The sequence below is a fragment of the Corvus brachyrhynchos genome, unplaced genomic scaffold, assembly GCF_000691975.1.
Source record: "Corvus brachyrhynchos isolate BGI_N302 unplaced genomic scaffold, ASM69197v1 scaffold10, whole genome shotgun sequence".
NCBI lineage: Eukaryota > Metazoa > Chordata > Aves > Passeriformes > Corvidae > Corvus > Corvus brachyrhynchos.
The window spans coordinates 9736458-9759964 of NW_008236180.1; the positions used below are offsets into that span (position 1 = coordinate 9736458).

Sequence of the window (23507 nt, forward strand, 5' to 3'; positions counted from 1 at the left end):
ACATTATATGCAGTGTAAGAGGAGAGTGTTTGATTTTACACCAAATGTTAATGCAATAGAACCAGCAGCAGCACCTTCTCAAAGCTTAATTTCTTCTCTTCATTGCTATGGAGCTGCTTCCTAGGACAGAAATGTGGAAATTCAGATACTAATCCCTGATTTGGATTTAATTTCCTGGTTGTGAACAGATTTTTTGCTTTGCAACATTTTCCTCTGGGTCATCTTTTAACTGACACAAGCACATATTTCACACTTACCCAAACACCTGAACAAACCAAATCCTTTCCTTCAGAGGCTGAGACTTCATGAAGCTGCACCCAAAAGAAAAGAAAAACTTCCCAAAGTGTCACAGAAATTCTGTGAGCCTGAAACAGCATCTCCTTAAGAGGGAAGAGAGCAGGGACCTTGATGAGATTTAACAGCTGCTGTGGAGAAGTGCAGGTAGTAAAAGCCACAAAATACGAATTCTGTAATGGATAAATAGAGGATTCAAGAAAACTCAGGCTGAAGTCCCTAAGCACTCTCATTGGAAACTTGCAGTGAATGAGGGGCAGAAGTTTTCTGGACATTAACATAAAAGTTTTATTGAAGTTTCTGTTCTAAGTGTTGGTGATAAAATTTGGCACATAAACCCTCAGAGCTCAGAGTATTAGAGAGACATTAAATCATTTATGGCTGAAAAAGCACAAAATACCAGACCAAATTACAGAGAGCCAGGCTATGCCAGATGTTTCGCGACTGTGTGTATTTTCAGTCCTTAATTAAAAGAAGAAACAAGAACAAGAAGTCCCAAGTCACAATCGCTACAAAAATTTGGAGGCAAAAACCAAATCAAGTCTCTTCTAATTCTCTAGGGACTTAAATTAAGTGTCCAATAAAGTGGGCAGTTAACCATGTAAGAACAGATCTCTTGAGCGCTTTAACTAAATGTGACTCATCTAAGTCACAACTGTCTTGGAAACTTCAGGTTCTCTTCTCAAGGCCATACAACAGGAACAACGCTGAAAATTCACACTTTGGAAGTCAAATGTGCAGAGGAATGGATGACAAGGAACAGATACAAATAATTTGCAGGTTGTGCCATGAAGTGGATGTTTGCCTTTCCTGCCAAGGGGGGGATAACAGGAAAAAGCAGAACTTCAAGAGAGTTGGAAGTTATAATATATACAAATGTACCCTGAACTCCAGCCTGCTCAGGAAAGAGTAATCCAGGCCTACTTCTCCATTTCAGTGGAGCAAGATTTTTTATTTTACAGAAATTGGGAGTGAGGATCTTTGAGCCTCAGCAGATGTTCTTCACTGAGCTCTTGCTTACCAGTGAGCAGAGGAAAGTCCTGGCTCCTGCACAGTGCAAACCAGCCCAGAGAGTTTGGAGGGATGACCAAGATGTGACACTGTTGTCATAGGAAATCAGGACATTTTGGAACACTAAGTTTTCTGCTTATGCAGAGTAGTTTATTGCATGTTATATTCTAATCCCTCCAGGCCTCTCTGCAGCATAGGAAATTGGCTGAACACTGGATTTACTGACCCTAAAATCTGTGTCACAACAATGATGGCAACCAGCTTCAGTTTTAAGTGGGAATTTAGATGTGAACTCAAGTTTTTAATTACAGCTAAAGTGTCCCCAGCCTGACAAAGGTGAGACCTCAAACACTGTCCCAGGGCAGGGGTGAGCAAACACAGTGGAGAAGTGACTGCAGTAAATAACTTGCAATCTAAACCTCTCCAAACAGCCCCCTTGTCTTAGATCCTGTTTTCAACCACCCATTCATATTCTTTACAGCTCCCTTTCCCTGCCAGAACCTTTATGGGTTTTAAGGTAAGGTAGGCAGCAACACTAAATAGGATTTGTGCAGCTGACACCCCCGTGGTCATTTTGCCCCTGACTGAAGCACAGATTGTTCTTGCTGCAGGATAAATCTGCACAAAATGGTCACCAAGCAGTTGGGGCTGCAGGAAAAGATCCATTTCACTCTGGGACATTAAACTACACTTGAACTTTCAAAAACCTAATTTTCTTGGGGATCAATACAGTCAATACAGGTGTTAAGGGGAAAACAATTACATTTGCTGTACTTGTGCACTGCCTGATGACCTACACACAGCTCTGGCTGCTGGCCCACAAAAGCTCTGCTCTTTCATGAATCAAGAGGAAACTCTGGTGATACGCAGCTAGAGGGGAAAAACCCCTGACAGTGGACACAGCCCTCGCAGGTGTTACAGCCTCTGATTATTTCCTCCAGTGACTTCAATCAGCTGCTCTCACCTTGAGATTCACAACCAGTCAAGTGCTCTCCCCTCCCCACCGTTGCCTGTATTTGACAATTAATTTTCTGGCATATTAAACCAATGATTATTAATGGTGCCACAGCTGTCTATGTCAGTGATTGTGATCAGCTCAAGTTCTCTTCAGCAGATAAATATTTTTCTATAAACCTAGCAACACTTGCTTTGTGGAGAAAACTGTCAGCTTCTCAGTGAAGAAACTATATCTTCTCAAACATTTGTGCAGTGTGTAGTAAAACATAACCTTGATCCAAATATAAAAAGTGTTTAGGTAGGAGATGAAAGGGTGGTTTCTTGAATTAGAAATAATATCCTAGCCAGGAGTTATTCATGAAAGTGGAGTCTTAATATTTACTTAGGCTTTCAGCAGCACTGATTTGCACTAGAATTTATTAACTTTTCAAATATTGCACGATGTACCTGGGTACTGAAATGTTCCCCACGAGAAGCTCACCAGAAATAGGGTCTATCAGAACACTGTCTATTTTAGCATTCAACTGGCCTTGATTCTGCTCCACCTGGAGTCAAGGTTTAAAATACCCATTTCCAGATTAAAAAGTAGAGTTTGCTTACAGACAAGAGGTCCAGGAAAGGTTCTCACAGACTCTGAACGAGCCCTGCCCAGAAAGGTCTGTTGGCAGCACCTGAACCCCCTGACTGCTGTGGCTTCCTGTGCCAGGGACAGACTCATCCCCTCTGTCCTGACCCAGCAGCTGGGAGCAGCTCAGAGCTCCCAGGGGTCTTCTGCAATGACAGGACCCACTGTGACTCTTCCCAAAAATGCCAGGCACTCAACACTGTCAAACCCAGAGAAGGATCTGAGAAACCCTCAGTGAGCCATGGCCAGGTGGAGGCAGCTCCACACATGCACAAACACCACACCAGAAGTCATCTGTTGGCACTTTTTTCTGCATGTCCAACAGCTGTGCTGGACGGCTCCTGATTCCAGCAGCTCACAGGATCCAAAAGGGTTCCCTGCTTTGCACTGTGTACAATACTCACTGTGTTTTACATTACTGTGACTGAAGTCCTGACAAGACACTCATCAATCAACTCATGGCACAGCACTAAAAAGTTTACTACAAGCCTTCTCTCCGCTCAGTTTGTGTGCAGAATGTCTATTTTAATAAATTTGGTTCTGAAAACATGGATCTAGCTGAAGATTTCCTTTAAAAAAAAATCAGATGTTATTTACACAACAAAAGCTGCCCATTTTTTTAATGGCATCAGGCTCACAAACATGCTCAGAGAACTTGCAGTCGAATGGTGAAAAGGCAAAATGCATCAAGCACCAGAGATGTGAAAGTTTTTTAAATAGGAGCAGGGATCTGGCACACGGCCTTGGAAGAGCCAGAGCAGGTGCTCAAGAAACACCAAGTTCTGTCTCGGAGGCACCAGGCTCATCAATAATGGATTTCTCCGCATTCAACTGCATTTCTTCCCCATTTAAAGTTTGATACAGCTTGTTCATTTTCAGGAGATATTTTTTCCCCCGAGGAGCCCCAACACTTTGTTGTCACAGCTCCTGGAACTTCTCTACTGGCGCTTGGCCCAGACAAGTTGTTACTGAGCACACGCCTTTATTATTGCTGAAAGACAGATTTGACAATTCTGATAATGAACAAGTGCTGGGTGCTCCAAGGGACACTGACTGCTCCCCATTCTCTAAATGCTTAAAATGGTACCTTGAACATCTACAGACCCCGAGCTGAACTTGTCACAATGAGAACTTCAAGGAAAGAAAGCCTCCCTTCTCTTTTGCTGAGTCTGTGACACCCACAGACCTCACACCCAGTGTTGCAGAGGTGCAGAAAGCCCCAGGTATTCACCTGGAAATGGTCAGTGCTGATGCATTTGAATTAGTCTGGGTTGCTAGGATCCTAATTCCTGGGTTAGACTCTTGCCTGGTCACCTGTCTCAGCTCTGGGCTCGTTTCAGAGCTGTTGTTTAGGTTATGCTGCTGATTTCTGCAGTGTTCCCCATGCACTGAGTTACACAGAGCTTCTCTCTGCTGTCACTTGGCTCAGTCCCACCGAGGTGTAACACCCCAGCGTGACAGATCTCATCACAAGTTTCCAGATAGCCCAAGTTCTCCTCATTAGACTCGTCTGTACCAGAGGAGTTTGCCAACCAAAAACCATATGGTTTTCCTTCGCGTGCCTGGAGACCCCACTGCTTCCCTGCGCAGAACACTCCAAACAACATATGGGGATGCAATGCATCCCCTCCCAGCAGGCCATAAACCACCACCAAGGAGACTCCATCCAGCTTTATCAGATGTATCTCAGAACATTCTCCCACTGCTGCCCTGCTGGGAATTCCAGAGTTCAGGGGCATCATGACTAAAGTCTTGCCAGCAGCCACTTGCAACAGCACTGATGCAACTCAGAGCCAATTTCAGACATGAATTCAAATACAACATCCAGTTCTTTCCAATTCAGGTGGAAGCTCCTTACATAAAATGAAAACAAGAAGTTAAATTGCTGTGCCTTTATGTGCACCTTGAAAACTACAGGCCAGCACTCTGAGCTCCCAGCCAGATCCTACCTGAGGTTCATTACTTCTCTTGTGAATTATGTTTACAGCCAGGAGTGGGGCATTCAGAGTCACTGCCCAGCAATGGCCCTGCAGAGGGGTTTAGCACAGAGCTGCAGCCCAAGATCCCCATCCTCTCCATGCTGGAGATGCCAGAGAAGCCCTTCTCTGCCACAGAGGAGCACACTGTGCCACATGTTTGTGACACACCTAAAGATTTCATGTCAGGGTTCAGCTCCTACAAACGGCAGGAAGGACTTGAGGACCCTGAAGTGATGGGAGGCTCTGACACAGTGACAGAACCTTAAGCAGATGGATCAGAATGAAAAAAAATGCTGCTGGGAAGAGCTGGTGCCCTGAAACACAGCATTCATTCTGTGCTTGCAAATACACTCGGTGCTGAAGACAAACTTTACTCATGTTATTGGTTTTGAGGTTTGTAAGTGTTTTTCAGCCAGAATTCTCTGTGGGAATGGTTTGATCTCTTCAGTGCTACTAAATTCCCAGAATCAAGTCAGATCCAATAACACGGTGCAGCTTGAATACAGAATATTTGTTTCTGACCCATTTCTGAACGATTTTCATTATTACTATTGAAGATGTGAGGATCAGACAGCCATTGTACCAAAGACTTCAGGGGTTTCCTAGAACACTTAGGAAATTCTGTAAGAGAAGAACAGCAACTGTACACTGCCAGTCTGCCCACAGATCTGAAGTGTGTATCAGCAAGCAATAAACATGCAATAACATCAGCTTTTGCAGTGGGATGAAAGGCAGAACTGAGTGCTAGGCAGGCTCACTAATTCAGTGCTCTCTAACCTGCAGGCAGAGGTGCTGGAGGAGTTAATGTGCAGTTCCAGGCAGCGCCAGGCCAGCCTCTATAACCATTTAACCTGTCAGAAGTGAGGAACATTCCACAAGTGCTGCCTTTCATTTGTGCCCAGAGAAACCCCCCAACAGCAATGTGTAAAGGGCTTCCCTTCAGAGCCCACTGCACCAGGCTTTGCTCTTTCACTCCTCTTGCAAAGCCCACGAATGAGAGCAGAGCTGTAATTCCTTCTGCCTGGAAGCTCCCCAGAGGTTTGGCTGACCTTTAGAACATTCTCTTCCCCCAGCATCTCCTCTAGAGCAGCTCCTTTCCCAGAGCACACCCTGCACTCCCAGAGCTCTGGCAGCACCGGAGAGGGGCAGGAGTCACATCCCCAGCCCACCCAGGATCTCCTGAGCACAGCCTTGCCTGGCAGGGTGGGGCAGGAGGCAAGGAGAACATTCCTGGAGATGCAAAGAACACACAGAGCCTCTGACATGTCATTGTGATTTAAAGTCATCTGCAGAACAAGTGAATCTAATCTGTGCTTTGGACCCTGCTTTATCCACAGCTTTAAATAGAAATTATATGGGAAGTTAAATTAACCTAAGAGTGAGGTGTAGTAAAACCAGACCAAACAAGCTCCAGCATCAAGGTTTAACTCTCCTGTCACGACAACAAAAGTACAACACAGCCCAGAGTAATGAGACCTGGACCATCTTCAACCGAACTGTAACTCGACATCTGCTTCATTAGAGGTTATTAAATGCATAACTTGGTACAAATCAAAAAGGTGCTCTTGAGAATGCTCAAGTGGCGTCTCAATTTTATTAAAGTGTTTGAGGGTGGAAGTTCTTAATTGTCATGAAATCCATCTTCGAATACAACCAAGCTCTTGTCTAGACAGATCAAAATCAACAATTTTATAGCCAGTGTTGGACAAACTGCTTTTCTTGTGCCATGACTGATGTGTGTTGAGGAGATGCTTTCCAAACATCTTTATGTAAACCTTATTTTTAAAAAATTGTGTGGTACGGAGTCGCCTCATCCTACTGGAGGGACAGAAAGTTCAGTACCTCTTAATCATCAGGGAAATAATTTCAACAGTCCCACACTCACTACACCTTATCCCTGGCACTGATGTTCAGAGCAGCTCTAAGTCTTTACGCAATTAACTTCCTATCAAGAAATTGCAAAAAGCATTAATGATTGTAATGTCTCATTAATTAGTGGGAAATACAGGTGAATCTGTCAGACTAGCCAACTCAGTAGAGCTTCTGGTGCTTACAGCATGTTAATATGTTGCTAATTAAGACCATCAGCATTCCTCTTAATTAATATATTGGCTTGCTTAAGATTTAATTGAAATTTTACCAGCCTCATTTTTCCAATTCAGAACATGTACCAGGCAAAGACTATACAAAAGGAAAAACGAAGCTATTCCCTTCATGTTTGTGGAGACAAATCCAGCATTTTAGCTCCCAGCTCATTCCACCTTCCAGATTAGGATGGGAATGTGAGAGAAACCCAAAGAGAACATTTGTGAATGTGTGCACACCTTCACAGTCAGTTAGAGCTCTCTTTGGATAGGAAAGGAGCTGTTTCTGGCTCTGGAGGTGACACATGGACACCAGATCCAGAAGAACTAAAGATTCCTGTGCCATTTGGTGCCTCTGAACCCAGAGACTGAGATTCACCAATATCCCCAGAGCTCTGTCTTCAGAAATACAGATTTGGAGAACAAATCCTCAGGGGACAGGATTCCTTCAGTCTCCTGTCTCATGTAGTGTAAAGTTCCAGACTAAATTGGTCAATCACTAGTTTAAATATCTATCTCCAAAGGCAAAATGAAAACTATTTCAATTATATCACTGCATTTTTTAAAAACAAAAAGCACTCAGTGTATCCTCCCATCTGCTTTCTTCTGTGCTTGAATCGCTTCAAACCTAACAGAGCTTCTGAACAAGTTGTGTGTTTAACACAAATACCCTGAAGAGCTGTTGAATTGAGATTTGGAAAGCGTCAGATAGAACCTCCAGAGAATTTACCTAGAGGCAGAAGAGGGAGATGAGAAACAAAACTATTTCCATTTTCCCTTGCTAGAAATATTTCAAAACATTAGAAAAATATCTAAGTGTTTTGCATATATTAAAACTGATCAGGGAAATGCCTTTAAACTGCACAGAAACTTCAGTTTCACAAAGTTACAGAGCAGTTTATCAATCCTTGACTCATATTCCCATTCCCACTTCAATTCCCTCTCTACAATACTGGTTTCCTTTGAGACAGAACATTTCCAGGAACAGGAGGTTTCCAGGGAGTGTAACAGGGTTCATCTGAGACCTTCTGCCACGAGTTTGCAGGGAGAGCTTCCCATGGACCAAACGGGATCACAAAACCCCCAATTCCCTAGGATGAGCCCACGGCCTCTCACTGCCACAGAAAGTGCTGGTGACTGAGCCACTCCTCCCTGGGGTCACAAATAAAACTTCACTGCCTCTCCTTTCACTGAGGATGGAGCTCAGCACAATCCACAGGAGTCCAGCTGGTCTTTGCCATTTACAGCCGTTTGCTTGGGAACGTGGGATTCCTGTCTTAAAACTGCATTAAATTGTCTTGCAAACAGCACACACAGAGTTCATTTCCCCCAACAATGAGGCAGAATGAGGGAATTGCTCTGTGCATGGCTGCCTAAGGCTCTGCAGGCACTGGGGTTTGTACCAGGCAAGAGCTGCATCCACACAGGTATGTCCCAGAACCCCTTCCCAAAACAGTTCTCCTTGTGCCACGTTCCCAGTGAAAGAGAATCCTCCCCAAAGAGCAAAGGCTCTCCAGAACCTGACCCACTTAATCTTCTAAGAAGAAAACAGCAAAAATTCTTCAGCCATTCCATTTTTTTCCAGGGGAATTATGCAGTGATGGAGACACCCCAGGACTGCAATCCCTCCCTGTGTGGCATTCCTTGAAGGGCTGAAATCCAAATAAGAGTATGCCTGGGAGGGAGAATGGAGGGGGAAGGATAGAAATAGAGGCATTAAGAAGGACAAATATTCTGCTGGTAGGCAGGCTCATGATGGAAGGGGGATTATGATTAAAGAAATTTCAAGAAGACAGCTTTAAAACAAAGAGAAGAACTGCCCATGTTACGAGACCCAAACCCAAACAGAGCTGTCCTGGCAGAGGAGGCTGCATCTCCTCTGGGCCCCTTACATGGCAAATCCCTGCAGAATCCCAGCCCTTTGTTTGGATCTCATGTTGCTTGTCAAGAGAGAACAAGTGCTCTGTACATCTTCGGGGTTTGCTCACATTTCCCGTTTATCTTAGGGAGTTTCACGTTTATTTTTAAGGCCTTTTTTGGGGGCAGAAGCACAGCCTGGGCTGTGTCTCTGTGGCTTTGCCAGGCAGTAAGCCTGGGACACTGGCAGCACCAACCACTCCTCCCAGGGATCAGGTCTGGCAGCACATGGAGCAGCAGGTACAGGTGGACACGTCCTGCACTGGAGCAGGGCAGAAAACATCATTCAGGGGCTAAAAGCTGTTCTCTGATATGAAATGTGATTCTCCTGCCTCTCAATCAGCTGCTCATTGCCCAGGTTTGCTGTTCCACCTTCACCAGAGCACTGTGGGTTGGTTCAGACACAAAACACTGCAAATATCACTATAAAACCATCTGAGATTTGACACCTGAAATTGTGCTGATAAATCAAATTGCTGCTAATTTATGCTGCTTTAAACAGAAGTGTTTTACTTCACCCTGTCACGGGCACCTCTCGAGGAAGGCTCTGCTCCCCCTCCATCACCTTTCCAGCACCAGGACAACGTTTGGCATGGAATTACTGGGCAGCAGTGAAAATGCATCACTCCCAGGTCTCCACATGCGGATCAGCTACTTAACCAGTCACCTATTTTTAGCTCTGCCAGGCAATCAGGATGCTGTTCACAAAACACTTTACCTTAAAATAAAATTGCTTTCCTCAGATGACATTATCAGGTTCTGTTCTTTTCACGTTTAATGTGAAACCTTAAACGGAAGATAAGGTAGTTTATAGAGAAAGGAAAGACTGTTCTTAATGGGAGAGAAAAATGAATGTATAATAGCCTAAATTTTAGTGATTATCACTCTGAGAAGATGTTGAGATGCAATGGACATGAGATAATGGGGGAGAGGCACATTGGTGAAGAAGGAGCTGCATTGCCTGTCGCAGGCACTTTGAGGAGGCCTTTCCACAGCCACAGCCTCAAACTATGAGAGCCTCAGGGGGCTTAAGGGTCGTTTCTTCAGAGCCTGCACAGCCCCCAAGGGGTCTCCTGCCCTCAGAGAACTGCCCACAGCCTCAGGGGAGACCCCACAAAGCCCATCTTTAACACCATTTCCAATGTCAAATCATCCACGTGTTTTTTCTGCCAGGCTCTCACCCTTCCCGTACCTTTCCCTTCTCTCCTCCCTTCCTGACCCCTCAGATCCCACACACAAATGCACTTTCACTCTTTGCCAGGCTCTAAAAGTCTTCTCCAAAGCACAAGTTTTTCTCGAGCTGTCCACTCTCCCTAATCCCCACAAATCCTGGCACTTTCATCTTCTCAGGCTTAAGATGAATGAGACAATCTGAGGTTTCAAGAGATTTGCAGACAAGTCCTGCTCTGGTCTCTGGGATGTTTATGTAAGCCCAGAGAAATGCCATTTACAGCACAGACTGGTGTTACAGAGCATCACCGAGATAAGCCCTGGGCCTGCCACAGACAGAGTAATTTAGGGAGCAGAACAGGATAAACCCCAAACAACTGAATCCCAAGTGTCTCTCAAGACACCAGCTGAAGAATGGAGCTACATTTGTGTTACCAAAAACCAGAAGGGGCACAATTAACCTTGCAAAGAGACACGAGAATTCTTTGCTGTATCACAAATCACCTCCCTCCTCAGCACAGTTTTTGACTTTCACACAGTCCCCTTTGCAGAAGGGATTCATCTTTATCTGAAACTGTAATTGAATGCCAGCAGTTACCTTGGTGACATTTAAAAATCTATCCCTGTGCTTTGCTGTCAACACTTTATAACACAATAAAGTGCCTCATGGAACAAGTCAGAGCACATCTTAGGGAATAGCTCCTATGACAACTCCATGAATCAAGGGGATGGCAGAGATCCCCAAATGTCAAATGGACAGCAGCACACAGGTAGAGAAAGCCCAGGCTGAAGTCAGTGCTGCTCCTAAAGCTGCGCTGAACTGCAGCACCAAGCCCAGCTCCAGCCATCTCTGTAATTAAACAAAGCCTTCAGTTCTCCAGGGGCTCTCGTTTTCACTGAAATTGCCAAGAACCCTGAAATTTATTACACAGTCAGTCCATCTGATTTCAGCAGGCCTCTGCTGGGACTGATCATTGCCAGGGAGGAAGAGGGAGGAAGAACCAAGCTTCCTGTGAATGTTGTTTGTTGTACTTCAGGTGTTAAATACACGTGGGAAATTGAGTTATTGGTCAAAACACAGGATTCCCATTCTGCTTATGGCAGCACATCCTTGGAGATCCTGGGACAGAGGGCAGTGGGCTCACATTCACCCCTGGCACTCCCAGTTTTATTGTCCATCAGAGGCAGATTTGTTTCACTGGCACTGGCCCACAGCTCCAGCTCTCCACGACAAGCAAGGAGAGGAGTTTGGCTGAGGCACAGCATTGCTGAGGAAAGGCCCCACTACCCAACTCCACCTCTTCCTCCTGTGTTCTTGCTTTTCCCTTTCTCTTCCTTTAAGTTTTCCTGCCTTTCCAGCCTCTTCCAGGCTTTTCTGCTGCCTCCCAGCTGCCTCAAGCAGCAGGTCTCCTGCCCAGCACACTGCCCCCAGGCAGTTCCATCAATGCCCCTCTGGGCCCACAGCACAGAAACCTCTGGACCATTGGTCCCCGAAGCAGAGAATTCATTCTCTTTTGTTGTAAAACTAAACCTCAGCACCACTTTGTTTGGAAAAGGCTCCAAACCCAGCTGTCTGTGGCCTCCCTGCAGCCCTTCCACCCTGGGAAATCTGTGCATGTCCTCTGTAGCTGTCCCATATCTACACTCCAAAGTCCTCAATCCATTGCCAGGAGACAAAATCCATCTTGGCATGCCCTGAAGATAAGGCTGAGCTTTTCAGCTGCTCTTGCACTATCAGCAGAAGAGTGCATTAGAAGCCCAGGTTATTCATTTTATTAAAGAGCATTTTCTACTCGCACAAAAGTGATAGATCCTGCTAAGCACACTCGGGTAGAGAAACAAAAAGTAAAAAGGACACATCTCAATCAGAAAATGCAACAAAAACTGTGGCTTTCTGGCACTCCCTAAAGATGCGAGAAGTTTCGCCGTTTTCATTGGCATTTCGAACAGAGGGAACCAAACATGAGCAAACTGATAATAAAAACATGCCTGAGAAAGAGAAACCAGGTAAAGGAGGAGATTATAATCTCACCCTCCAGTAAAGTTCTTTTCACCTTCAATCCACTCAGTGTAGAGATAATCTTGCCACTGGAGACCACAAAAGAAAAGTTATTTGCATATAGAATAGGCTCACAAAAAATTAAACTGCTGTGCAAAACTAGAGCTTATTATGCAAGGAATGTGATAAGCTAAAAACATACAAAAAATCCTCCTCAAGATCTGAGCAACATGAGCTAAAAATACCTCTATTGCATGTCATTTACAAATTCAAAGGGTTGTTTAGGCTGTGTTTAGATTGTGATCAAACAACACTCGATATAAATGTTTTTCCACTTATGATTAAAGACAGTGCTGGATTTTAGGTGTTCTGATTGCTTTCCTCACTTCATTTTTATTGCTATTTTTAATTTGCACTTGATGTTCCCTACAACCTTCCTGAAAGCAAACAGCAGTGCTGGGAGGGCAGCAAAGTCCATCTCTTGTTCCTCCTGACAGGACAGGAGGGATGGCCCAGGAGCAGCCCTGATTTACACACCAAGGGCTGGTCCATGTCCCTGCTCACACGCCTGCCCTGCAGGGCCTGGGACAGGCAGCCACCTGCACACCCCTCTCCAGTGCTCCCACAGCTGTTAAATGTCACAGATCTCTTGTGCCAAAGGGTTTCTACATCCCAAACTTCCCGAAACTCCAGGTGTTCAGCACTCCAGTGGTGTTGCACCACGGGGTGGCATCATCCCCTGCATGGCCCAGCACTGGGACAGGTAAAAGCCAGCACGGGGCAAGTGCCCTGGGGCTACACATCAGAAATGCTGTGCAGGTGCCAGGGCAGGTGAATTAAGAGTCTCAGCATAACTCCTCAAACTTTTCATTCTTTCCAACTGCAAAGAACAGAGCTCAGTCCGTGATGAAAAATTCTTGAACGTAAATTATCATCATTTTTCTGTTACATAACATGATTTATCCAAAGCATGCACTGGGCTCATCCCAGTTTCCACTGAAGTCAATAGATTTAGAAGTGTTCAGCACCTCTGAAAAACCAGGACATGCTTATTCATGGGTATAATTTATGGTACCCAAATTAGAACATTCTGTCCTTAAGTTCCCAGTGCAGAACTCCTTCCCCTTCTCTATGGACATTAATGGAGCAACCCTGAAATTTACCCCCAGATCTTCAGTGGATGCCCAGGACTGCTCAGACTTTAAAGAAGCCCCACAAACATCTGAACTCCTGACTCTCGAGATCACTTCTGCCCATCCACAAGGTCAAACTGGCTCCAGCCAAAATCTATAGCCCTTACCTCCGTGGGGTGTCAAGAAGGAGTAACTGCCAGAGATGCTCAAGGACATTTCAAGTTATGCACGAAGAGCAGCCATCATCTGGCAAGGACATGAGGAAAGCCAAAGCAGAAAGCAAAAGAGTAGGAAATCTACTGTACTGGAAGCTCTGCTCATCCTCATGGCCACTTTCTCAAGGAAGTACTATTAACAACCCCTCTTGATGTGTCCTTTGGACAGAGCTTTCATTCATTCCTTCAGGATGTGCTCACAACTTTGGTTGATCAAGGCTGGCAGCAAAAATCCAGTCACAGATTTTTCATTTCTTCAGAGCACAGCAACCATGGAAATCAAAACACAGCTCAGTCGTGCTCAAAGCCCCTGGGATCTGTCCTGAGGCACTCAATTGAGGTGGCTGCTCATCTCTAGCTTCCTTGCAGGTGATGAACCACCAGGGTTGTGAAGAACCAGCCCTGGGTCATCTCAGGATGCTGAGGGGTTTGGGACTGCTACACAGCCCAGGTATCCCAACCCTGCAGCCTCCTCCTGACATCCCAGTCCAGCAGCAGAGGCTGCGTGGCCTTTCCCCACACCTGTGAGACACACACAGAGGCAGCAGTCTGCCCAGTGCTGCCCTTTGCTTCTGTCCAGCCTCCCCTTGCTGACAGCCCCAGCTCCCTGGGCTGCTTCCTCCCGAGGAAGCACCCAAGCACTGGGAACAGTCCCATGGGCTCTGCTCAGCCGCATCCAAAGCGAGCAGAGAGTCCTTTTTCCTCTCTGCATTGCTGAGCAAGGCCTTTCCCACCAGGCACTGAGGACCTCCCCAGAGCTGTGCCGAGCAGGAGGCAGCAGGTCAGCCCTGGCAGCCAGAGCAGCATCACCCCCTCACAGCATGGGGGAGAGGAGTGAAGCTCTGGGGCTGGGAACACACCCCAGCCAGTGGGAAGATGATATTTTCCTTCCACCAAATTAACAGATCTTGTTTTTCTCCCGTCCCCTGGGCCCCACACGGAGGATGGGCAGATGGATCCCGCCAATCACTCCATGCCACAGTTGCACCACACAAATGTGCTTGAAGGAAAACTCCTGCAGCACCCAGAACAGGGCTATTATAGGAGTCCAGAAACAACAGCTTGTGTGTTCACATGTCTATTCCAAGTTTCAGATTTCTTCAGAAAACAGGAGGCCAATCTAATCCTTTTGACTTTGAATCCCTTGGAGGAAGACTGCCTAACGTGCTTGTCAGGCTGACAAGGAGACACAGACCTTGTCCCCCTCTGCTCTGCTCCAAACCAGGCTCCTGCCAGGTCCACTCCACATCCCCAGGCCCCAGAAGTCTAAAGGACTTCGCAAGAGATCTCTTTGCAGGTGATCAGACAGCATGAAATTCAATGATTAAAGAGAGCTGGCACATCCTTGGAAAGAGATACAAACCCAGAAACGGCGCTGAGTTTTGCAATTGCAGCATTTAAGTTAAAAAGAATCAGGCCAGTAGAATTATGTAAACTCAAGTTTTGTACAAGTTCCTAAACATAACAGTCCAGAATGGCCTAAATCTCACCTGAACACAATCCTTCTGGAACCCCTCAGAGATGTCATTTCTTCCCTTCATTCAAGCACATCAGATAATCTGGGACTTTGTGCACAGAGACACCCAGCAGCAGCAGTGATGAGATGGTACCAACCTTCAGAAGGAGCACTTGCTTAAAAAGAACTAATTTCTGGAACAATATCTCTCAATTTCTTTATTCTTTCCTTTGTATCTTCCAGCACTGGGCCCTCTGAAGCCACCTTTGCAACCTGCCTTCCCCAGCTCCACGATGGAAAAAATACATCCTTACACCAAAGGTCCATTTAAGGGATCCATTTTTCTTTGGAAATTCTGTTCAGCCAAGGATCAGAGTTTACACGGTCCCTCCAACCTCAAGGCAAATAAAGAGTTAACCCCAGGTCTTAGCCCAGCACATTTCCAGAGCAGTCAGCACATCCAGGCCATTTACCAGGGGACATTCGGTCCCTGGGGAGGCAACAGAGCCCTGCAGAACCCTTCCCTTTGCACCTCATTTCCGTTTGCGCACACAGCCCACATCCCCTCATGCCTGTGACATCTCCACATTTAGGCATCCTGTAGAACAATGCACATTATCTGCTTTATCTACCTCTGTTCCAGGAACAACTCCCCCCTCCAGCCAAGCAACATATGGCCCTTAAGCATCTTCCCAGAGGGAAGCCTCTAGGCTAGAATTTGGATGACAAAACTGGAAAAAAAGTTGAGAAATTTCTGAACCAAACTTGTTTCCCAGAAGACTTCAGCCTGAACTGAAAAGTGCAATTAGCAAAATTAAAAAGCTTTTTCACCATTCTGCTAATTCAGGGAGAAAAGGTGATGGATTTCCTCACACCCTACTTGTTGTCCATGAACCTGTAGGGGCTGGGTCCTTCTCCAAGGCCTCAGACTCCCCAGAGGAGGAGCACAGTGCTGCAGCAGCTTCCTATGGCTGCAGCTTGATGTGCTCAACCATGACGTTATGGCAACGCTGAACCTGTTTCCTGGGAGGAGGTGTGGGAATGCTTTGTGAAGCTCAGTGATTCACCAGAGCACAATGGGGAACTGTTCTTTTCTATTTGCTAAACCATTACTACAGCTTTCTCACGTGCTCAGGTGATGCAACACTCAGAATCAGGCAGAAATAAACCCCCAGGAGACAGGAAATCCTTTCCATTAACTCCCAAGTGAAAGTGAACCCGCAGCAGCTTCACACCAGCACAATACACACAGCAAAGCCCCACAACAGCTGAAGGACCTTCTCCAGCTGACACAGCCTTAAACCCTGCACCATTTCTGAGCAAGGAAGCCTCACCTCGGCAAGAGAAGAGACCTGTGAGTGAAACTGCAATGGGGTGACCCATGGTTGTTACCTTGGTGACACTGAAAACACCTTTAAGGTCTTTTCCAACCTCAAGGGTTCCATGAAGGACCAGATTCAAGCCTCACTTCCCAGAAGCTGTTTCTACAACATGACCTTAAAAAAGCTGACCAAAACTTTCCCCCAGTTTTCAAGTCCTGCTGGCCCTTAGGGAGAGTCTGAGTGGTGGAGCCCACTAACTCAGAGTAGTACTTACGATTTCTTTCGAATATAAAAAATTAAACCCACTGAAAATCAAAATTGACTGATTTCCCACAAAATTAAGGATCTCAACCAATACTTCAGGTACAGCTATGTCTAGAGTCCAGCACATCCTGCATAATGCAAAATTTCTGTTGCCTTCACTGCTGCTCAGTCTGGGGGCAGGCGAGGCCACCAGAGGGTTTGAGGGGAAGACAGGCAGGGTCCTGTCCCTTTGCAGCTCTGTCCCCCAGAGTACAATGACCTGTTTATTGAGCCCAACACACACGTGGGTGGTTTAACTTAAAAAAACCAATATTAGGTACCATGTGTTACAAAGTAAACTTTTCACAGGAAGATGTTTCTATAGTAACTAATGTTTTTCTAGCCACACATTTCACATCAGGGTTGCCATAGAAACAGAACTATAGAGATGTGTTCAGCAAATAAGTTGTCAATAGCTTTTCCCCCAGCCCCTGCACTCTACCCCTGTCAGCCTAAGGGTGATCACAGCACTCTGTGTCTGCCCTGGGAGACTCCGGTTGTTGTGGGAGTGTGGAATCCTCCCCGTCCATGTGAGGGCATCACCTCCCCCATACATGACCACACTTCTCAGAGCAAGCGAAATGCTCGGTTCTGGATCAGGTTAGAAATCCAGACAGCTCAGGGCTGTTGTACAGGAGAGTCCCAGTGAAACACCTTCATCTGCAGGAGAACAGTGAAATTACCCTGCTGGAAACACTGAGCAGTGGAACCTCAGAGGCCTCAGGGTGTTGCTGGGACGTGTCAAAGGGACACCAGCTCATGCCAGGAAGTCTGAATCTCCCTGGCTTTGAGCATATATTTAGGCTGAAGCATTCCCAAGGGTAACATACAGACTCCCACTCACCTCCAAGGAAAGTCTGCAAAAAGATCACAGCTCTAATCTGGCATTTACATAGTAGCTGGGATTTTAATTACTATTTGTTCAGTACCTCACCATTCATTCAGCAGCAGCCATTGGTACACCTTCAGGACTGCCGCTGCTCCTGACCTTTGCTTTCCCTTCTTTCCCACTCTTCTGTTTCTCGCTTCTCTTCCCTGAGGTAGTTTTCCCTCACAGCTCCCCCCACCCCAAACCCCCAACCCACCAATAGGAGATGCTAATATTCATTTACACCAGCAGCCCTCGCAGGCTGCTCTCTGCCTTGCCTTCTCCTAGGAAGAGCCTTTGCTCCTCCAGGCAGCTTTGGGCATCTCATTGCTGGCTCAAACACCAGAAACCCAAACCCCACATCCAGAGATGCCACCTGAAGGGGAAGAAGCTGTAACCGACTCTTGCACCAGGCACCAATCAGCTCCAAATTTATCAGCACATCTGCAGTGTTTCACAGCTCTGTCCTCTCCCAGGCCCTTCAGACAGAACCTGGTGAAACAGCTTGAAGCATTTTATGTGGGAGGCAAAGGAACAATTGCTCAAGTGCCATTATGTTTAGGTTCCAACTCAAAACCAGCTTAAAAACCACAAAACACACATGATGCTGAGACCTGAAGAGAGTGTGACTGAAATTCCCTTGCTAAGTCCCTGCCAGTGGTGGCCCCAATGCCTTTAACTGGGGCATGTCCAGGCTCAAAGGGCAGCTGCTCAAGCACTGCCCAATTTCTGTTTCCACAAGTGCTTCCAGTGCTGGTTTACACTCCCAGCACGTTCCCCGTGCTTGGGATGTTGAGATGCAGGGCTTGGTGCTGCCACACGGCATCTGCCCTTAATCCAGGCAGAAATAAGTGTCAGTGCACTATAGGGGTTTGGTGCAGACGGACCTGGTGCCCCTGGTAGAAGAGGCATTTCTGCTCCATTCTTTAGAGAGATCTACATGAAAATATCACACTGGGGTATGTGATAAAATCTGGTTTTTCAAGCTCATCCTCCAACCTGCAGCAGCACTGGTTTGAGTATTTTAAATTATTTCATATTTCTGTAACTATGCAATGGCATAACACTGAATATGACACCCTCCCTATTTCACACTCTGCCCCCTCCTACCTGCTACGAACAGAAGGAGCAGCAATACAGCTCTGGTGCTTCATTCCGAGGTGTTACAACAAAACAGTCCAGATTCAACCATCTTTAAGGAATAATTTTCAGGAGCAGAGTGATGGTGTCCTTGTTCCCACTAAAGACTCAACAGAATAACCTAAAATAAATAAAATTTACCTGGGATAGCTCATAACTGGGGTTTTGAAGGAGCCATGTACCAGGTATGACGGTAAGAAAATATCTGAGCTTCAAAAAATACCATCAGAATTGCAAAATAGTATTTTATGGGCTTGGGCAACAATTGGAGAGTGACCTTAAAACTCCTCTGCTGACAGATTGTGAGTTACAGTGAATTTTACTAATTCATATATACAGGTCCTGCTCACCCTGGCCTCTCTTTGCTTGCAAAGCCTTAGGCTGGAATCTGCTCAAGCCAGGAGTTGCTTGCACATGCCCAGGAAATGCTAAATATAAACTGGACAACATGCAGACAAATCATTTTAATGGACTTTTTAGGTCAAGGTCCAAGTCTTCGTTTGCACTTGAAGAGCACCAAGTGAACAGTGAACTCCTGTCCCAGGTACAAGTCCTGGAGCACTACGGCAACTCAGAACCGAAGTCTTGCCCAATCCAAAACATTCTAAATCTGTAGCACTTAGGAAGCATTAACATCCTCTCTAATAAAGACAGAAAACAAGCCTGCTAGAATTACCTCTTACATCATCATATTGCCCCATAGCTCTAAATGTCTCCTTTTGTCCCTGTTTCTGAAGTAGGTCTTCAAGGGCACTGCCTCTTGGATGAGACCATTTCCTACGAGTCCTTCAAACACTTGAGATTCTTTAATGAGTAGAGGAGCAATCTGTAAATCAGCAACTGCAGTGGGATCATTTCACTATAGTCTTCTCATAGACTGGACAGACTTTGGGTCAAAAGGGCCAAAAAGAAATGAAGTACAAGACCAAAAAAGGTGCTCACTAACAGGCTTCTCACATTCCAATGTCGTCCAACATTTCCTAGCAAGCTCAGTTATTTCATGCAGTAACCCACAAAAATAAAAACCCACTGGGATTACAGCTAAGGCCTTTTTGCCCTCTCCTTTTCAGCTGTGTCTCAAAAGAGGCAATACCTGAACTCGCTGCCTGAGGGCAAGGATCCACTCCCCAAACTGAGAGGAGAGCAGCAGAATCACTATGAAATGCACATTTACATTTGAATCACATTGTGCAGGAGCATTAGCTTCTCCAAGGATTATTTCCTTGGCATCCAAGGTCACGCTAAAGAATAACATCAGCAGAGGTGAGCCACAAGATTTGGGTGAAAGTTTGAGTGTGCAAAGTACTGAGTGTGCTGGAGCACCTCCCAGCAGAGATCTCTTGGCTGTTGAAGTTTAATCACCAATGACCAGAGCTTAACTCTTGAACCAAAATGATCCCAAGGGCTGCATGGTCAGTCACATGTGTGCCTTTACCTCACTCGTTCAGCTCTCAGTTACAGGGTTAAAACACACATTCAGTCCCTTGAGATCCAACATTCCATCCAGAGATTTCAGCTGCTCTAACGCTTGGTTGTCACAGGCGAAGGTGTTAGGCAGGTCTTGTGCCCACCTTTCTTTTGAGGACAGGCTGATTCTACTTTTAGATTTCTTTATTCCAAACAAATAAAATTCCAGATGCTTCAAAATTCTTCATAACCTCCACCCCAGGTAGGTTCCACCTACACCAGCCCCTCTTTGGGGGGTTGCCAGCAGTGATCCAAGCTGTGCTGCCGTTCACATGCTCTGGGTTTGCCTGGAAAGAACACTGCCCTGCAGACAAACCCTTTTTTCTCCCACTGGAAATACAAAGCACCAGGTTCTCATCCCTTGCACAGACAGCTCAAACTCCCCATGTTTGCACCCACAGAAGACCCCCAGGTCCAGCCCAACCCAATTATCTGCTCGGTCACCTCTTCCCATCCATCAAACACTGGAATAATATCAGTGTTTGAGAGTCACTCCAAGCTGATGGAGGGTTTAGTGTTGAATTGTGTTTCAGAAGTTGGCAGCGTCTGAGCTGCCACTCTGCTCATTAAACCACGGAAATGAGATGGGGTCATTAGAGCTCTCCTTAACTAGGCAACAATCAGGGGCTCACAGAGCTCACTTAAAAACACAGAAGGTGCCCTTAGAAAAAAAGTGGAGTTTGGTTCTGGGTAGGACCATTCCCCAAGCAAAGAGAAGCAGTAATGAACACAGGAAAAAAAAAAAACAAAACAGCCCTCAAAAGCTCAGAAATGCTTCAGAAGGGCCCCCCTTCGCTGCAGCTCCTGCTCATGAGTGGCCAGAAGCAATTCCTGTAACAAAATTAGCTTTTCCAAATGGCAAAACCAGAAGGTGGCAAACTGTGACTTATTCCGAGGCTCATACACTAACAAAACCTCATGTAAGCATTTTCTTTAAAAATTATTATTAGGAAAACCTTAAGCACGCAGGCTGGAAAATACTTACATTCTTAATACAGATGAAAACTTCTACCCTGAAGTCCACTCCCACGAACAAACAGAATAACAAAGCAGGTGATATTTCCTATTAGCAATCTCCACTGGGTATTTTTGTAACTCTTGAGAAGCAAACCAGTAAAAAAAAAAAAAATCAAGCCTGTTTTGTTAAGATGGTGAATAAATTGGATGCCTGTTAAGCTCTGATTGCTTCTTAAATATTTGGCTAGACATGAATTTCTCGAGAGAAGGAGGTTTAAGGACTTTTCAGTCCTGTGAGACCTGAATACAAAGCCTATCTTGTAAAATACCCTCCTGCTTGTGTGAAGTCTCACAGTATCAGCTTAACTACTGAGACTGGACTGAACTCACTGTGCCACCAGGCTCAGAATCCAAATACGAAACGCTCATTCAGAGTTGGGCTTCTTGAGTTACTGTAGACCCTCCCCCTCCCCCACCTCCCCTTTTATTCTTTTAATTCCAGTAAATTCCATGGCCTTGTTGCCTACACCCAGATTATCCCAGTGATCAGAGGCCTTGGATCTCCAGATGGATTCACCCTCCCAGCCTGCAGCTGTGTGAGCACATGGATGCCCTGCACAGGTTTGTTCCAGGAAAATGGATTATCCCAAGACCTGCTGCTGCCTTTTTCTGTGGTGATTTTGCCCCAGCAGGCACAGGAACTTTGGAAACACCTGGGGACAGCTGATGTTCAGGATGTGAACAAAGAGGAGAAAACAAAGCACTAATGAAAGCCAATTTTACTCTCTTGCAAACAAAAATGGACGATACCCTTCCACAAACTCCCACCAGCCACCCACCATTCCCCTATGCAAGGAGCTGATCTGGCACCAGGAATGTTCCTACCAACTTCCCCCTTTCACCTCTGTGAGTGTCTGCAGCTGAGGAATGGGTGCTTCTCCAAGTCAAAAAGGCTCCAAAGGGTGTCAAACCCCTAAACCCAGCTGCAAGTATACTGCTGCCATCACAAGAGCTATAAATAAATCTCAAATCACGAAAACTCTCATGTCAGTATAATGTCAAACAAGTTTGGACAGAAAAGATCAGCCTCTCTGGGGTTGCATGCTTGGTTCTAATAGCATTGACTGCCTGGTAACAAGATGAAGAGCTCTTATGAAAAGAGACAAGCAGCAAGAAATTGTATTATGTACAAATACCCCCCTTATTGACAGCACTTATCTGCAGGACCGAGGTCTGCACAGAGAAAGGGAGTTAAAAGCTCTGTTATCATCAACAATGGCTCTGCCTTCTGCACCAGAGGGATTTGTGGAGGGTTTCTGCCTCCACTAAAGCCAAGAACAACATTAACTCTGCTGGAACCAGGTCCCAGCTGCAGAAACATTGCTGCTGTACCTGTCCCACGTGTTTGCACAGGGATAAAGCAGCAGAGCTTCACAAGGAAACCACTGACCAAGTGCAGCTTTTCTGCAGCAGAGCCTCCACTCCCACATTGCCACACTCCCCACACAGCAGCTGGACCAGATAAGTGCTTCCTTTGTACCAGCAACAGCCCTGCAAAGTCTCTCTCAATCCTCAGGCCTGAGGGACCAAGGTTGTGCAAAAGGAGAGAGTTTGGCAGCGCAAGAAAAAGCAGCAGTTCAGACTTGAATTTTAAACCCCCTTTATAACACCCTTACCTGCACTGTGATGTCCTCGCTTAATCTCCCAGACTCAGGAGCAGCTTGTTCAAGTCTGGTCTACTCAGTCTCTTCTTATGTGAGGAACTGAAAATTGATGGCTGTGCGTGCTCCATCCCAGACATTCCAGAGTTCCAAGGCTTGGCCTGAATTTTAAGTGTTAGTGGAGTTTAAAAAAATATAAAATAAAAAACTGGTAAAGTGAGACCAACACATGGCATGGAAGAAAGCAGCACTGTGAGTCCTTCTGGGAAAGAAAGCACAGGGAAGCAGGAAGAACACATGTCCCCCCCCACACACACACAAAAGATATTGCTTTCAGCTGTTCAGAAATGAGGGTTAATTACCCCTACACAGCTACAGGTGTGACCTGTAAATGCAGAAGTAAAAAGCTGATTTTTAAAGAGAAATCAACATATTCCTCTGAGAAGCAAAACCACTTCAAGCCCTTTTAAACAGGAATATCTTTAACTAGCCCCCAAAATAATCTGAGGACTGTTGAGCCAGCAGTGGCACAGCCCTGCTGCTGGGAGTCCATGGAGCAATATCCTGCTGTCTTCCAGAATTTGTTTCCCAAGGTTGTCTTAAAGGTCTAAAGAAAAATCTAAGAGACTCCTATTACAAAAATACCTTTTCAAATTCCTGCTTAAATCAGCTGGACATGCTTTGGATTGGGGTGGGTTATCCTCGCCCGTTTCCTTCGGATGAGGAACATTTTTATACCCAGTATTTCCCAGGGCTGGCCTGTGAGGATGTGAACACCCAGCCCCGTTTCTTTCCAGCAGCTCCCAGCACAGCTCCCCCCTCTCATCAGGCACTGGGACTCTGCTGCCTGTAGGGAAGGTGATGTCCAGGGGAGATATTGAACATTTAAAACTCTTTGCTTTTGTTTCCCGACCCTCTGTAAACAGCAGCAATGCTGTGGAGTCACCAA

At 45.8% G+C, this 23507-nt stretch overlaps 1 long non-coding RNA gene across 4 annotated transcripts in view; it reads right to left on the bottom strand.

Annotated features, from left to right (window-relative positions):
* The window catches only part of LOC108446908, a 92429-nt gene that overhangs the window by 60541 nt on the left and 8381 nt on the right, over nt 1-23507 (bottom strand). For all 4 annotated transcript variants that reach the window (XR_001862248.1, XR_001862247.1, XR_001862243.1 and 1 more), the window contains exon 4: nt 22574-22719. This is a non-coding gene — a long non-coding RNA (uncharacterized LOC108446908). The remainder of the gene's footprint in view (nt 1-22573; nt 22720-23507) is intronic.